The 18,378-nt window shown below is 47.5% G+C and overlaps 1 pseudogene; it reads right to left on the bottom strand.

Moving 5' to 3' along the window:
• LOC139274113 (zinc finger protein 721-like) overlaps nt 1-18,378 on the bottom strand; it is a 367,939-nt pseudogene that overhangs the window by 24,108 nt on the left and 325,453 nt on the right.

The following is an 18,378-nucleotide window of genomic DNA, read 5'->3' as shown; positions in this document are numbered from 1 at the left end:
AGGCAGCTCAGAGAAGGCCCACCAGGCCGACTCAGGGATGAGGGGGCCGACCCACGAGGAAAGGCCGAGTAGGCCGGGCCTCCACTCATTGGAGTTCAGAAGGAGAGGTGATCTTATCGAAACATATAAGATTATGAGGGGGCCTGACAAGGTGGATGCAGAGAGGATCTTCCACTGATAGGGGAGACCAGAACGAGAGGGCACGATCCCAGAACAAGGGGCCGCCCACCCAAAACAGAGATGAGAAGAAACCTCCCCCCAGAGGGCCGCAAACCTGTGGAACTCGCCCCCCCAGAGAGCTGTGTAAGCCGGGACACTGAACAAATCCAAGACAGAAATAGACAGTCTCCTAAACGATAAGGGGATAAGCCAGCCAAGCAGAAAACCAGTAACATCTTATATTGATAAAAATAAGTTATACTCAACCCAACTAAAAATGTACTATTTATCTTTTAAACAAACCGTATTCCCTTTATTCTATGCTCCATCTCTCAATGTTTTTAAGCAATGTGAATGTGTAAGTTTGTCGTTTATAAGCTTTAAACTATCTTTCTCACTTTCGTTGAAGCAAATTAACTATTCTGCGAATGAATAAAGGATTTTCAAAGCCATGTTCTCAAATCAATAGTGCAATGTATATAGAATATATACTTCTGTGTAAGAAGCCAATAACTCAAAGGGTTCAGAAGTATACACTGAAAATCCCATCTGAACGGCTTGATATATTAGTTGTCATGAACACAATGCATTTTTTTTTACAATATACATGACATTTACTGTTTAGGGTTACACACTGTCTGATCTCACCGGGCCCCCGGGTTACACACTGTCTGATCTCACAGGGCCCCCGGGTTACACACTGTTCGATCTCACTGGGCCCCCGGGTTACACACTGTCTGATCTCACAGGGCCCCCGGGTTACACACTGTTCGATCTCACTGGGCCCCCGGGTTACACTGTCTGATCTCACAGGGCCCCCGGGTTACACACTGTCTGATCTCACCGGGCCCCCGGGTTACACACTGTCTGATCTCACTGGGCCCCCGGGTTACACACTGTCTGATCTCACCGGGCCCCCGGGTTACACACCGTCTGATCTCACCGGGCCCCCGGGTTACACACTGTCTGATCTCACTGGGCCCCCGGGTTACACACTGTCTGATCTCACTGGGCCCCCGGGTTACACACTGTTCGATCTCACTGGGCCCCCGGGTTACACACTGTCTGATCTCACAGGGCCCCCGGGTTACACACTGTCTGATCTCACTGGGCCCCCGGGTTACACACTGTCAGATCTCACTGGGCCCCCGGGTTACACACTGTACGATCTCACTGGGCCCCCGGGTTACACACTGTCTGATCTCACTGGGCCCCCGGGTTACACACTGTCAGATCTCACTGGGCCCCCGGGTTACACACTGTCCGATCTCACTGGGCCCCCGGGTTACACACTGTCTGATCTCACTGGGCCCCCGGGTTACACACTGTCTGATCTCACTGGGCCCCCGGGTTACACACCGTCTGATCTCACTGGGCCCCCGGGTTACACACTGTCTGATCTCACTGGGCCCCCGGGTTACACGCTGTCTGATCTCACCGGGCCCCCGGGTTACACACTGTCTGATCTCACAGGGCCCCCGGGTTACACACTGTTCGATCTCACTGGGCCCCCGGGTTACACACTGTCTGATCTCACAGGGCCCCCGGGTTACACACTGTCTGATCTTACTGGGCCCCCAGGTTACACACTGTCTGATCTCACTGGGCCCCCGGATTACACACTGTCTGAGCTCACTGGGCCCCCGGGTTACACACTGTCTGATCTCACCAGGCCCCCGGGTTACACACTGTCTGATCTCACTGGGCCCCCGGATTACACACTGTCTGAGCTCACTGGAAGTTTCAGTCTATCTCCCGCATGTCCCCAAATCCTGAGCTCCGGGGCTGTGTGTTCAGTTCGATGTTTTCCCTCACAGACTCACCGCACCCTCCCCGCCCGCCGGCTGAGCGCTCTACCCCGGCCCCAACCGCCCACCATCAGTCCGATTCCCTGCTGCCCCCGGTTCCCCACATTGTCCAACCGCTGGTTGCAGCAAACTGCGCGGCATCCGGGGACTGAGGGTATGGAGGGCGGTAACGAGCATGTGCACACAGAGCGCCTTCGCTGCATAAATTAATGACCCTCACAGAGAGTCCGGACCGGCTATTGGCTACACGCAGAAGATTGCCAGCCTCTCCAACCAATAGGAACAGAAAGCGTCACAAAGCCCCGCCCACACACGTTGAAAGAGCGCGCGCAGCTCGGGGGTCACGTGGTTTCTGATTTGAAAAGCGCGGCGGTTAAAACCGTTCATCCTGAACGTCACAGCCTCGCCCACATCAGATAAATATGACACCGAGCCACAGAAGAAGAAATTGCGGCAGATGACCAAAAGCTGGGTCAAAGAGGTAGGTTTTAAGGAGCGTCTGAAAGTAGGAAAGAGGCGGAGAGGTTTAGGGAGGGAGTTCCAGAGCTCGGGGTCAGGCAGCTGAAGGCTGAAAAAGTTTACAGAGATTCCAGCCAGCAGCTGATTTGGGAAAATGTGGGAGGCCAGCCAGGAGTGCGTTCGAAGAGTCAAGTCTAGAGGTGAAGGCTTCAGCAGCAGATGAGCTGAGGCAAGGGCAGAGACGGGCAATGTTACAGAGGTGGAGATAGATGCTGCCGATTTGTGGTCGAAAGCTATGCGGCTATGTGGTCGAAAGTCAAGAAATAATCAGGGCATTTGAACATAATGAAGCAGGAACTGCCCCACAGAGCTTCCACAGCTGACCTGTGAGCCGGGAAGCTAAATTGCACAAGGGCTGTCCCCATGCATGAGCCACGAAGTGAAACAGAGCTGAGTGGAAATACAATAAAACTGGAAGTTAATTGACTCATACAAAACAAAAACCTTGGACTTCATAAACCCATCAATAGTTCTGTACCTAATAAACTAAATTGTGTTAGATAATGCTCCACACTTGTACAAAAAAATGACCTTGAATGCATACTTATAAAGTAGTGTAATTAAGTGATTGCAGGGCAACATCAGTAACTAGATTTTCTTGTCTTTGCTAATTATGGCAAAAAAAATTGAAAGTAAAAATGTGATACCAGAAAAAATTCAGTAATGATGAATTAATGCAGCATTCTGCAGTTGCAGTCAAATTGAAATGGAAATATTTAACTCCAGCTCAGACCTGTACCTTGTGGGTTAAGGGAAACATCTGTAAAATAGCACCAGAGAAATGAACGTACTGTAGAATTTGCTGCTCATGAGTATAAATCTAACGAGCGACTGCAGAGGAACAGAAAGGGGGAGGAGCAGGTGCAAGATTTAAGTGGCTCACATAGAAAAAAAGTTTATACTTTTTATAATTAGGATGTTTGTTACCAAGTCCTGACTGGTCAGAAAATGCACATTCTGAACTGCACCAGCCCTGACTTTAGATCACAAATCCTATTTTTTTTTAAATGGGCATTTTGTCCAGACCAGATGTGGTCTGTCACTGAACGGTGCATTTAAAGCAGTGCAGGAACTTTCTGTCTCGGGCTTGCTGCCACTCCAGTGACCCGGGGACACCAGCTCCGCTCGGCTTGGCTCTGCTCCCTGGGGTCGAACCCATTTCAGGGTTGCGCTGTTAAAGACCGAGTTTTAAATAAAAAGGCAAAACTGGGTGAACTTCGCCCTAGCCCCACTCGCTCGGGTGGGTCAAACATGCGGCAGCACCCAGAGGATCGCCCGTCACTGAACCCATTGCTGGGAGACTCGCTGCTGCACCCACAGCAGCCCGAGCTCCAACCTCCCCGCTCCAGGCTCGCCCTCAATTTGTGGGACTTATGCTGCCCCACTCCTCCTCCTCCTTCATTTGCCAGCTCCTCTCCATGGTTACCGCCGTGCTCCTCAATCATAATAATGGGAACTCCAACTTATGGACTTCCCATTATTATGAATGTGAAAATACTGTACCTTGATTGGTTGCCCAGAGCCATGTGACTCTACCTGCAGCTTACGTCCGCCCTGATGTGCATGTGCTCCGATGCGCAGTGCGTGAAGGCCTCAGGACCGCGATCTTCCCAATCTATCATAGCCAACTTTCCGCTCATATCTACATAGTTTCCTTTGTTTAGATTTAAGACCCTAGTTTTGGATTTAATTAAAATCACTTTCAAACTTTATGTAAAATTCTATCTTATTCTGGTCACTCGTCCCTCAGAGACCTTTTACTATAAAGGTTATTAATGATTGCACAATACTAGATCTAAAATAACCTGTTCTCCAGTTGGTTCCTCAACATACTGATCTAGAAAACTATCTTGTATACCTTCCATGAATTCGTCCTCCACACTATTACTGCAAATTTGTTTTACCCAGTCTATATGCAGATTAAAGTCCCCCATGATTATTGTATTAACTTTGTTACATGCACCTCTAATTTCCTGATTCATACAGTGCGGTTTGGGGTCTATAAACAACTCTCTCCAATATTTTCTGCCCCTTGCTGTTTCTTAGCTCCACCCAAACTGATTCTATTTCTTGATTTTACGAGCTAAGATACTTTCCCTCTATTATCTTTATTCCATCCTTTATTATCAGGGCTTCCCTGCCTCTTTTTCCATTTTGATATTTCATCTAAAAGTTATGTATCCTGGAATATTTAGTTCCCAACCGTGGTCACTTTGCAACCACGGGACCTTAAAGGCTATTAAATCAAACCTATTAATTTCTATCTGCACTATTAATTCACCTGTTCTGTTCAGAATACTGCATGCATTCAGATATAGTGCATTTAGCTTTGACTTATTTCTATTTTCCTTGATGTCTCCTCAGTCAGTAATGCCCTGTTACCTTTGTTACTCTCTGTGTCCCTTCCTCACCCACTCTGCTTAATTTTACCCAAAACTCTGCTCTGGAGCCTTGACATGTCTCTTGTTGCTTTTTCTCTGTATCTAAACCATGCTGTACTTTCCTGAATCTCCCCACCCCGCATTCATTAGTTTTCTGCCCAGTTATTCAGTTCACCAGGACACTGGTTCCTGCCCAGTTCAAGTGGAGCCAATTCCAACGGAACAGCTCCCTCTTTCCCCAGGGCTGGTGCCAGTAAGACAAAACTCAGGCCTCCCACACAACTGTTTGAGCCATGTATTTAATGTTCTAATCTGCTTATCCAAACAGTCTATCAAAAATATTCTCGCTCAAGGAAAATGCACACTGGATTGTTACCTGAGTAATAATCTCAGTAACAATCTAGAGATTATTACCTTTGATTTTCAGCTTTTCCATTGGTACCCCAACTCCAGTGACAGGATCGGTCCAAGTCAGCATGGATTTATCAAGGGGAAATCCTGCTTGACAAATCTTCTAGAATTTTTTGAGGCTGTAACGAGTAAAGGGACAAGGGAGAACCAGTGGATGTGGTGTATTTGGACTTTCAAAAGGCTTTTGACAAGGTCCCACACAAGAGATTAGTGTGCAAAATTAAAACACATGGTATTGGGGGTAATGTACTGACGTGGATAGAGAACTGGTTGGCAGACAGGAAGCAGAGAGTCAGGATAAACGGGTCCTTCTCGGAATGGCAGGCAGTGACTACTGGGGTGCCGTAGAGCTCAGTGCTGGGACCCCAGCTATTTGCAATATACATCAATGATTTAGATGAAGGAATTGAGTGTAATATCTCCAAGTTTGCAGATGATACTAAGCTGGGTGGTGGTGTGAGCTGTGAGGAGGATGCTAAGAGGCTGCAGGGTGACTTGGACAGGTTAATTGAGTGGGCAAATGCATGGCAGATGCAGTATAATGTGGATAAGTGTGAGGTTATCCACTTTGGGGACAAAAACATGAAGGCAGAATATTATCTGAATAGCGGCAGATTAGGAAAGGGGGAGGTGCAACGAGACCTGGGTATCATGGTGCATCAGTCATTGAAAGTTGGCATGCAGGTACAGCAGGCGGTGAAGAAGGCAAATGGTATGTTGGCCTTCATAGCGAGAGGATTTGAGTATAGGAGCAGGGAGGTCTTACTGCATTGTACAGGGCCTTGGTGAGGCCTCACCTGGAATATTGTGTTCAGTTTTGGTCTCCTAATCTGAGGGAGGACGTTCTTGCTATTGAGGGAGTGCAGCGAAGGTTCACCAGACTGATTCCCGGGATGGCAGAACTGACATTGGAGACACTGGGTCGACTGGGCCTGTATTCACTGGAGTTTAGAAGGATGAGAGGGGATCTCATAGAAACATATAAAATTCTGACGGGACTGGACAGGTTAGATGCAGGAAGAATGTTTCCGATGTTGAAGTCCAGAACCAGGGGACACAGTCTAACGATAAGGGGTAGGCCATTTAGGACCGAGATGAGGAGATTCTTCTTCACTCAGAGTTGTTAACCTGTGGAATTCTCTACCGCAGAGCATTGTTGATGTCAGCTCATTGGATATATTCAAGAGGGAGTTAGATATGGCCCTTACGGCTAAAGGGATATGGAGAGAAAGCAAGAAAGGGGTACTGAGGTGAATGATCAGCCATGATCAATTGAATGGTGGTTCAGGCTCGAAGGGCTGAATGGCCTACTCCTGCACCTATTTTCTATGTTTCCTCCATCTCTGAGCAGAACCGCATTCCTAGTCTGACCTATGTAGTTGGTTCCTACATCAACCATGACAAATGGATCCTCCCCTTTCCACTCCAATTTCTGACCCTGAGCTGCCCCAGGGAGGGGGCAGTGTGTGATGTCCCTGCGGGGTGCAGTATGTTCAGTATCTGACCCTGAGCTGCCCTCATTCCTCCTGCCCCAGGGGACAGTCACGCTCGTCTCAGTCGAAGTTAATTGGAGGGACAGCGTCATCTACTGGACACTGGCGGTATTTGAAGGAACATCATGTCCGGCTGCATCCCAGAGAAATCCAAAACCAATTTACCGATTCAATTCATTTTATTATCAATTGTTTAACAAAGTTTAACTCCATTTGTTGCAGCTTTTAGTGTTTGAAGAAACCCTTTAAAGAGTGAAGTATGGATACAAACACAATCAGCATTATTTTTATCTGACCCTTTTCCCGATTATTAATTTGTCAATATCCAGAGTATTAAACTCCAGCCCAGTTATAGAGGTAATCAATATCAACAGAAAGAAATCCCGACTGTCAGAATGGATACGATTCGGTCTGGGGTAACAGCAGAATCCAAACCCTGCATTCAGTTGTGAACTCGCTTGTGTCTCAGTAAGTTGGATATCTGAGTGAATCCCTTCCCACACACGGAGCAGGTGAACGGCTTCTCCCCAGTGTGAACTCGCTGGTGTTTCAGCAACGTGTCTGATCGAGCGAATCCCTCCCCACACACAGAGGAGGTGAATGGCCTCTCCCCAGTGTGAACTCGCTGGTGTACCAGCACGTTGGATGAGGTAGTGAATCCCTCCCCACACACGGATCAGGTGAACGGCCTCTCCCCAGTGTGAACTCGCTGGTGTTTCAGCAAGTTGGATGACTGAGTGAATCCCTTCCCACACACAAAGCAGGGGAACGGCTTCTCCCCAGTGTGACTGCGTCGATGAATTTCCAGATCAGACGGGTAATTGAATCTCTTCCCACAGTCCCCACATTTCCTTGGTTTCTCCATGATGCGGGTGTCCTTGTGTCTCTCCAGGTTGGATGATCAGTTGAAGCCTCATCCACACACACAACACATTTAGTTTCTCTCCGCTGTGAATGGTGATATGTTTTTCAGATTGTGTAACTGGTTAAAGCTCTTTCCACAGTCAGTGCACTGGAACACTCTCACTCGGGTGTGTGTGTCTCTCGGTGCTTTACCAGTCACTGATGTTTGAAATCTGTTTCAACAGACAGAACAGAGAAATATTTCTCCCTCCACATTCAAAGGCCGATATTCAGATTCTGAGGTATCGAATGATTCAGTCTGATCTTTACGCGGTGTTTGGTTTGAATTTCCCGTCTGCAAATCCCTCCTTTCTAATACTCTGCAAAATGAGTTTACAAAAATCATTACTTCAAGTACTGAAATTCGGAACAGACAATTCTAGATTTTATGGTATATTCTTTCCTCTTTTGTTCCTCCAAAGCTGTAAATCCCCGTCCCACACACTCTCCCTCCTCCCTGTGCTGAAATTCAAATACAATCGCATGGCTGAAGACACCATGTCCTCTGCTCCCAGTTTTCACCACCACATCTGTCTGGGTTCAGTTCTACACTCACTGGTTCCTCTCTCTCTCTTCCCCTGAAGGTGCTGACTCTGTCTGGGTTCAGTTCTACACTCACTGGTGCCCCTCCCCTGAAGGCGCTGACTCTGGCTGGGTTCAGTTCTACACTCACTGGTTCCCCTCTCTCTCCTCCCCTGAAGGCGCTGACTCTGGCTGGGTTCAGTTCTACACTCACTGGTTCCCCTCTCTCTCCTCCTCTTTAGGTGCTAACTGGTTGGGTTCACTGGGACCCAGGAGCACAGCCCACACTTTGCTCCTTTGCAAAGATGGCTACGCATGCGCTCTACGGATCGATGAATCTCGATTGCGGCGCACAAACCTGCAGTATTCCTTTACAAAGTTGGCGGCGGCGGCCGTCAGCTTGAGCCTGCTTCCGCGAAAAAGCCCCGGTGCTGCAAATTCGGGAACTGCAATTTCTGAGTCCGCCTATACCAGATGTTTATGATCAAAGTCACACTGCGCTGTCCCAGTGTGACTCGGACACATTCTGCTTCGCGGGACAAGAACATCAAATGACTTCCTGACGTCAGAGGCAGGCGGTGGTTGAGCGCCAGTGCGCAGGTGCGAAGTTTAAAATAAAAAAGCCCAACTTGGCATTTGTTTAGTTTTTTAATAAAATGATAAATCGGAGAATCGTTTCATAAAAACCGACCAAATGATGTCTACCTTTTATGAATTAATCACGGTTTTGAAAGTTCTGTCACCGGTTGCCAGGGAAGGCGCGTCAGGCCCGGCAGCCACCGAGGAAAGTGACGCAGCGACGCCAGAAGTGGGTTTTGCCAGGAACAACGGCGAGACTGGACCGGGCGGACAATGTCGGAGCGGAGGGCCCGGAAGGGGCGGGAGAGAGGCGCTTCTGTGAGTCCAGCTGGAGGTGGGAGGGGGAAGTGCAGTGGGAGGGGGAAGTGCAGGGGGTGGGGCTACATTTTGACGTTCGCTCCTGTGAAGCGTCTCTGGACGTTTTAATATCTCAAAGGTGCTATATAAATGCAACTCCTTGTTCATCATCATAGGCGGACCCCCGTAAACACTGACACACTCACAGGGAGCCCTTGTAAATACTGAGACACACTATTCGCATGCCAGACTCCCAAAGCAAGCACTCTATTCGGAACTTCCTCACGGCAAATGAGCCAAAGGTGGGCAGAGGAAACGTTACAAGGATACCCTCAAAGTCTCCCTGATAAAATGCAACATCCCCACTGACACCTGGGAGTCCCTGGCCATAGACTGCCTAAGTAGAGAAAGTACATCCAGGAGGTCACTGAGCACCTCGAGTCTCATTGCCGACAGCATGCAGAAATCAAGCGCAGGCAATGGAAGGAGTGTGCGGCAAACCTGTCCCACCTGTGACAGGGACTGTGATTCTCGTATTGGACTGTTCAGCCACCTAAGGACTCATTTTAAGAGTGGAAGCAAGTCTTCCTCGATTCCAAAGGACTGCCTATGATGATGAGAAATTGAGTTTTGTATTGGCTTTCCACACACTGAAGCCTTTCAGCAATGTGTCCCGCAACTGCGGGCAGGTTAATGAACGGCAGGAGCCATCGTTTCTGAGCATGTCTGTTCTTCAAAACGGCACAGTTAACCAGCACAGGGGCAACTACGTGGAGAGTGAACGATTTATGTCCTATCCTCCATTCCTAGATTTCCCCAACAATGGCACTTTGGGCTAAGGCAGCAGGAACCATAGATCAAACCTGGTACCATCATTTTCTGTAGGGTTATTTTCAAAAAACACCGTGTTTTTGCCCATCGACTGATATGGGGAGATGGTGGTCGCCACGCAAACGATGAAATTTAGCTTTTTTTTTTTTTTTTTACAGAGGGTCATAGTGACAGAGGCACAGTGAGGAAGAGGGTATAGGTACAGAGGGCAAACGGACATTGGGACATAGAGACATAAGCACATGGACATAAGTACAGAGACACAAAGGGAAAGATATGCTTAGGGACGTAAGGACAGTAGGGATTATGGGCATTTGCACATAGTAACAAGAGCCATTCAGCTCCTCGAGCCTGTTCCGCCATTTAATTAGATCACGGCTGACCTATATCTTAACTCCATTTACCCACCTTGGTTCTGTAACCTTTAATGTCCTTACCCAATAAAAATCTATCAATCTCAGTTTTGAAATTGCCAAGTTACCGAGCTTCAACAGCCTTTTGGGGAGAGAGTTCCAGATTTCCTCGACACTTTATCTGAAGAAATGCTTCCTGACATCAACTCGATCGGCCTAACACTAATTTAAGTTTATTCGCCCTTGTTCTGGACTCCACAATCACGGAAAATAGTTTCTCTCTATCTATCCTATCCAATATTTTAATCATGTTAAACACCTCAATTAGATCATCACTTGCCTTTTTAAAAAAAGAACTATACAGTGATCAGATAAATACAAAAACACTATGCCTTTCAATTCCGACATTATATTACTGGGATAAATGTACAGATTTGCAGATCAAAAGCTATTTAAGCCCATAATAGACATGGTCACGTAATTTTCTTTGTGCCTACCTTGTACCGCAGCACCTTCTAAAGTCACTCACTTGAATGTATGTCTTGTTAGTAAACACACCCTGAGCAAAGTCCACAAACAGAGATTTGCTGCTCTAAGAATTACAGTACTTCCCCTCCACACCCTGGTCGAAGTTCAGCTTCATTTCACAGTCACCAAGGGAGACTACAATATAATCTTTACAATTTTTAAAAATGATTCGTTCTGTGGATGTGGGCGTTGCTGGCAAGGCCGGCAGTTATTGCCTGTCCCTAGTTGGCCTGAGAAAAGGCGATGGTGGTGGGTCTTCTTCTTGAACAGCTGGTAGTGGGTTTGATACAACTGAATGACTCGCTGTACCTGATTCAGAGGGTAGTTTAGAGTCAACCGCATCATTGTGGCACTATGGTAAGGACAGCCCATCTCCTTCCCTAAAGGGACATTAGTGAAACAGTTGTGTTTTTATGATGATCCAACAGCATTATGGTCACTTACACTATTTATTTCTTTCTTTATACTGATAACATCATCTTATTTCCAGATTTTTTGTAAAACTTAATTTAAAATTCTCAAACTGCTACGGTTAGACTTGACCTCCTATTCTCTCGAGTATTAGTCCAGGCCCACTGGATTACAAACCCAATAACAGCAGGCCAACAACTGAACTCAATGGAAAATTGGGTGTGGTGTATAATGGGCATCAAATTCGATATCACCTGTTACATGATCACACAAAGTTAATATTGCCCCATTCATACGTTCAGAAACCACAGCATTAGCTGAGATGACTGCAGGACAACTATCCAAGGCCAGCATTTTATTAACCCAAGTCAGGATTACAATCGGTTCATCATCTGAATGATGATTATTATCTGAATGGTGACAGATTAGGAAAAGGGGAGGTGCAACGAGACCTGGGTGTCATGGTACATCAGTCATTGAAGGTTGGCATGCAGGTACAGCAGGCGGTTAAGAAAGCAAATGGCATGTTGGCCTTCATAGCGAGGGGATTTGAGTACAGGGGCAGGGAGGTGTTACTACAGTTGTACAGGGCCTTGGTGAGGCCACACCTGGAGTATTGTGTACAGTTTTTGTCTCCTAACTTGAGGAAGAACATTCTTGCTATTGAGGGAGTGCAGCGAAGGTTCACCAGGCTGATTCCTGGGATGGCGGGACTGACATATCAAGAAAGACTGGATCAACTGGGCTTGTATTCACTGGAGTTCAGAAGAATGAGAGGGGACCTCATAGAAACGTTTAAAATTCTGATGGGTTCAGACAGGTTAGATGCAGGAAGAATGTTCCCAATGTTGGGGAAGTCCAGAACCAGGGGTCACAGTCTAAGGATAAGGGGTAAGCCATTTAGGGGAATGAAGCTGGGCAAGTTGAAGGGGTATTAGTGGGGGAGCATTTAGGTGCCAGTCACCATAATTCAGTCAGATTCAAGTTGGTTATGGATAAGGACAAGAATAGGCCTGGAATAAAAGTTTTGATTTGGGGAAAAGCTAATTTTGCTAAGTTGAGTGATTTGGCCATAGTGGACTGAAAACAGCTACTTATGGGTAAATCGGTGTCGGAACAGTGGGAGGCATTCAAGGAGGAGATCCGAAAGGTTCAGGCCAAACATGTGCCCTTAAAGAAAAAAGCTGGGAAAAATAATTCTAGAGTCCCTGGATGTCTAGGGACTTACATGGGAGGATTAAGAACAAAAGAGATGCCATGTCACATATCAACTGCTAAATACATTAGAATTTTTAGAGGAATAAGAGGTAAAATTAAAAAGGATATTAGGAATGCTAAGAGAGAGCAGTAAAATTAAGGAAATCCCTAAGATGTTCTATAAATATATTAAGAGTAAGAGGTAACGAAGGAAAGGATAGGGCCTATTAGAGATCACGAGGGTAATCTTTGTGAGGAGGTGGAAGTAGGGTTCTTAACGAATACTTTGCATCTGTTTTCTGTAAGGAAAGGAATAATGCAGATACTTCGATAGAGGAGGAATGTGATATTCTGGATGTAATAAATATAGTGAGAGAGCAAGTATTAAGGAGTTTAGCAGCTTTGAAAGTAGATAAGTCCCCAGGCCCGGATGAAATGCATCCCAGTTTGTTGAGCGAATTGGAAAAAGGAAATAGCAGAGACCTTGACTATCATTTTCCAGTCTTCTTTGGATTTGGGAAAGGTGCCGGAGGATTGGAGGACTGCTAACGTAGTACCCTTGTTTAAGAACAGAAAAAGGGATCAGCCGTGTAATTACAGGCCTGTCAGCCTGACGTCAGTGGTGGGAAAATTATTGGAAAAATCTTGAAAGACAGGATAAATCTGCATTTGGATAGGCAAGGATTAATTAGGGACAGTCAGCACGGATTTGTTAAGGGAAGATAGTGTTTGACCAACCTGATTGAATTTTTTGAGGAGGTAACCAAGAGGGTCGATGAGGGTAATGCGTACGATGTAATATATATGGACTTTAGCAAGGCTTTTGATAAGGTCCCACATGGTAGACTGGTCATGAAGGTTAAAGCTCATGGGATCCAGGGCAAAGTGGCAAGTTAAATCCAAAATTGGCTTGGAGGTAAGAAGCAAAAAGTAATGATTGATGGATGTTTTTGAGACTGGAAGGATGTTTCCAGTGGGGTTCTGCAGGGCTCAGTACTGGGTCCCTTGCTTTTTGTGGTATATATCAACGATTTAGATTTGAATATAGGAAGTATGATTAAGAAGTTTGCAGACGACACTAAAATTGGCTGTGTGGTTGATAATGAAGAGGAAAGTCATGGGCTGCAGAAGGATATCAATCTACTGGTCAGGTGGGCAGAGCAGTGGCAAATGGAATTTAATTCAGAGAAGTGTGAGGTGATGTACTTTGGGAGGGCTTATAAGGAAAGGGTATACACATTAAGCAGTAGGCCACTTAATATGTAGATGAACAAAGGGATCTTGGAGTGCTTGTCCACAGAACTTTTTTTGGGAGGAAACTAAAACATTAAATCGTGTCCCCCCAATCTGGGGGCTTGTCCACAGATCTCTGAAAGTAGCAGGTCAGGTGGATAAGGTGATTAAGAAGGCATTTGGAATGCTTACCTTGGCCAAGGTATAGAAAAGAAGAGCAGGGAGGTTATGCTTAAATTGTATAAAGTTTGGTTAGGCCACAGCTGGAGTACTGCGTGCAGTTCTGGTCGCCGTATTATAGGAAGGACGTGATTGCACTAGAGAGGGTGTAGATGAGATTTACTAGCATGCTGCCTGGAATGGAGAATCTTAGTTATGAGGACAGATTGGATAGGCTGGGTTTGTTCTCATTGGAACAGAGGAGGTTGAGAGGAGACCTCATTGAGGTGTACAAAATATTGAGGGACCCGGATATAGTGGATAGTAAGGGTCTATTTCCATTGGTGGAGGGGGCTATTACGAGGGGGCATAATTTTAAGGTGGTTGGTGGAAGGTTGAGAGGGGATTTGAGGGGGGGGCTTCTTTACACAGAGGGTTGTGGGGATATGGAACTCGCTGCCTGGAAGAATGGTGGATGCAGAAACCCTCACCACTTTTAAGAGATGGTTGGATGGGTGCTTAAAGTGCCGTAACCTGTAGGGTTACAGACCTAGAGCTGATAATTGGGATTAGACTGGATGACCATTTGTTGGTCAGAGCAGATATAATGGCAAGTACTGCAGGGAATAGAATACGGCCAGGGTGATCTCCTGGACTAGTTTTGATCGCCTGGATGGGTCGGAGAGGAATTTTCCAAGATTTTTTCTCCCTAAATTAGCCTGGGTTTTTATCTGATTTTTGCCTCTTCCAGGAGATCATATGGCTTGGGTTGGGGTGGAGTGTAGATGTTTTTAGTATAAGAGGTGTTGCAGTGGTGTGGGTGGACTGGTTGGGCTAAGTGCTCTTTGCCTTTCCGTTATTGTTCATGGGTTTGTATGTAACCTTTAGGGCTGCTGACGAAGGGCCGTGCGGCTCTTTTTGGCTGGCGCAGACACGATGGGCCGAAATGGCCTCCTTCTGCGCTGTAAATTTCTATGTTTCTATGAAGTCTTCACACTGAGGATAACATCCATCGTGTTGTGTGGCACTACCACCGTGCTAAATGGGATAGATTCAGAACAGATCTAGCAGCTCAAAACTGGGCATCCATGAGGTGCTGTGGGCCACCATCAGCAGCAGCAGCAGAATTGTATTCCACCACAATCTGTAATCTCATGGCCCGGCATATCCCTCACTCTACCATTACCATCAAGCCTGGGGACCAACCCTGGTTCAATGAAGGGTGTAAGAGCAGCACCAGGCGTACCTAAAATTGAGATGCCAACCCGGGGAAGCTGCATCACAGGACTACATGCAGGCTAAAAAGCGGAAGCAGCATACTACAGACAAGGCCAAGCAATCGCACAATTAACGGATTAGATTAAAGCTCTAGTCCTGCCACATCCAGTTGTGAATGGTGGTGGACCATTAACAGGAGGAGGAGGCTCAATGAATATCCCCATCCTCAATGATGGCGGAGCCCAGCATTTGCATGCAAAAGAAAAGGCTGAAGTCTTTACAACCTTCTTCAGCCAGAAGTGCCGAGTGGATGATCCATATCGGCCTCCTCCTGAGGTCCCCACCATCACCAAAGCCAGTCTTTAGCCAATTCGATTCACTCCAAGTGATATTAAGAAAAGGCAGAACGCACTACTGGATACAGCAAAGGCTATGGGCCCCCGACAACATCCCGGCTGTTGTGCTTTAGACTTGTGCTCCAGAACTAGCAGCGCCTCTAGCCAAGCTGTTCCAGTACAGCTACAACACTGGCATTTATCCTACAATGTGGAAAACTGCCCAGGTATGTCCTGTCCACAAAAAGCAGGACAAATCCAATCCGGCCAATTACCGCCCCATAAGTCTACTCACAATCATCAGCAAAGTTATGGGAGGTGTCGTCAACAGTGCTATCAAGCGGCACTTCCTCACCAATAACCTGCTCACTGATGACCAGTTTGGCTTCTGCCAGAACTACTCGGCTCCAGACCTCATCACAGCCTTGGTCCAAACATGGACAATAGAGCTGAATTCCAGAGGTGAGGTGAGAGTGATTGCCCTTGACATCAAGGCAGCATTTGACCGAGTATGGCATCAAGGAGAAGTCAATGGGAATCAGGAGGAAAACTCTCCACTGACTGGAGTCATACCTAGCACAAAGGAAGATGGTTGTGGTGGTTGGAATCCAATCATCACAGCCCCAGGACATCGCTGCAGGAGTTCCTCAGGGCAGTGTCCTAGGCCCAACCATCTTCAGTTGCTTCATCAATGACCTTCCTTCCATCATAAGGTCAGAAGTGGGGATGTTCGCTGATGACTGCACAGTGTTCAGTTCCATTCACAACTCCTCAGATAATGGAGCAGTCCTTTACAGCCCGCGTACAGCAAGCCCTGGACAACATTCAGGCTTGGGCTGATAAGTAGCAAGTAACATTCGCGCCACACAAGTGCCAGGCAAGGACTATCTCCAATAAGCGAGAGTCCAACCGCCCCTTAACATTCAGTGGCATTACCATAGCCGAATCCCCTACCATCAACATCCTTGGGTCAAGGGTGGTGACCTTTCCACCAGCCGGAGGCAGGTGTGGGACGCGACCTCCGGTTCCTCCTGGAGCCCACGATCTGTCCCGCTTTTTAATGTTCTGAAACGCAAGCATAGAGAGATCCCGCAATCAGAACGCGCCCTCAGCTCCATTTACCCGTTCTCCCGTAACATTTCACAGCACAAACAGACCATTCGGCCCAATTGCAGCCTTCTCCCCATAACTCAGCACAGACCAGGCGTAAAACTGTGAGGTCTACCCAGGTTGGTCAGCTACATGCTATACTGGGCAGGAGGAGAATGGGGCACTGAAAGGTGCGGCACTAACAAGGAGTTGCATTTCAATCTTCAAACTGTAGCCGTGCTCCCTTTGTCCCCCTCCCCATGTAGCCCCTCCCGCTCGCTCCACTTCCCCTGTAACCCCCCTCCTCCTGTAACCCCTCCTCCTGTAACCCCGCCCCCATCCGTCTCCCCTGTGGCCCCTCCCCCTGTAACCCCGCCCCTATCTCTCCACTGTGGCCCCTCCCCCTGTATAACACCGCCCCCTCTATCCCTTTCCCCTGTAACCCCGACCCCTCTATCCCTTTCCCCTGTGGCTCTTCCCCCTGTAACCCCGCCCGTCTATCCCCCTCCTCTTGTAGCCCCACCCCCAGCGGGACCTACAAACGCGCCTCTCTCCCACTCGCGGTCCCTAGGGACTCCGCTGCAACATTGTTCCCCGGCCCAGCCTCGCCGTCTCTCCTGGCAAACGCACTTCCGGCGTTAATGCGTCACTGCGGTCAGCGGCTGACGAACCTGACGCGTCTCCCCTGGCAACTGAGGAGAGACCTTTAAAAACCACGATTAATTCATGAACCGTTTGCAGCAGTCGGTTTATTTTTATGATACGATTCTCCGCTGTTATCATGTTATTATAAAAAAAAAATGCCGTTTTTTTTATTTTAAAGAGCGCGCCGCTTTCTGTGACGTCAGGACGTCAACTCACTGGGGGAGCCCAGTGCGCAGACGTGTGCTGTTTGTTGAGAATGCGCAGTGTGATTTTGATCAGAGCGGACGCGAGATGTCAGCGGGCGGAGGTTGGACATGTAGTTTGGAGTTGAACTTGCATCTGCAGGGCGCAGGGGAGTAACGTACTCGACAGGTGGCTTCTTAAACACCTGGTGCAGGTCGCCAACCCGGACTAAGAAACAACAGGTCTCGAATTTGCAGTTCTGGGGCGTTTTCGCGGTAATAGGCCCAGACTGATGGTCGCCATGTTTGTAAAGAACACCTGCAGTTTATGCGCCGCCATCATGATTCATCGAACAGTAGAGCGCATGCGTGGCCATCTTTGTGAAAGAACAATGTGTGGGTGGGGCTTCAGGGTCATAAGAACATAAGAATTGGGAACAAGAGTAGGCCATCTAGCCCCTCGAGCCTGCTCCGCTATTCAACAAGATCATGGCTGATCTGGCCGTGGACTCAGCTCCACTTAACCGCCCGCTCCCCATAAACCCTTAATTCTCTTATTGGTTAAAAATCTATCTATCTGTGATTTGAATACATTCAATGAGCTAGCCTCAACTGCTTCCTTGGGCAGACAATTCCACAGATTCACAACCCTCTGGGAGAAGAAATTCCTTCTCAACTCTGTTTTAAATTGGCTCCCCTGTATTTTGAGGCTGTGCCTCCTAGTTCTAGTCTCCCCGACCAGTGGAAACAACCTCTCTGCCTCTATTTTGTCTATCCCTTTCATTATTTTAAATGTTTCTATAAGATCATCCCTCATCCTTCTGAACTCCAACGAGTAAAGACCCAGTCTGCTCAATCTATCATCATAAGGTAACCCTCTCATCTCCGGAATCAGCCTAGTGAATCGTCTCTGTACCCCCTCCAAAGCTAGTATATCCTTTGTTCTTTCACAAAGAAGGATGTGTGGGCGGGGCTTCAGGGTCCCAGTGAACCCAGCCAGAGTCAGCACCTTCAGAGGAGGAGAGGGAGGGGAACCAGTGAGTGTAGTACTGAACCCAGCCAGAGTCAGTACCTTCAGGGGAGGAGAGGGAGGGGAACCAGTGAGTGTAGAACTGAACCCAGCCA

Source organism: Pristiophorus japonicus, chromosome 9 (genome assembly GCF_044704955.1).
Source record: "Pristiophorus japonicus isolate sPriJap1 chromosome 9, sPriJap1.hap1, whole genome shotgun sequence".
NCBI classification, from domain to species: domain Eukaryota; kingdom Metazoa; phylum Chordata; class Chondrichthyes; family Pristiophoridae; genus Pristiophorus; species Pristiophorus japonicus.
Note: the sequence above shows the minus strand (reverse complement) of the source record. Positions and strands in the feature narration are given on the sequence as shown.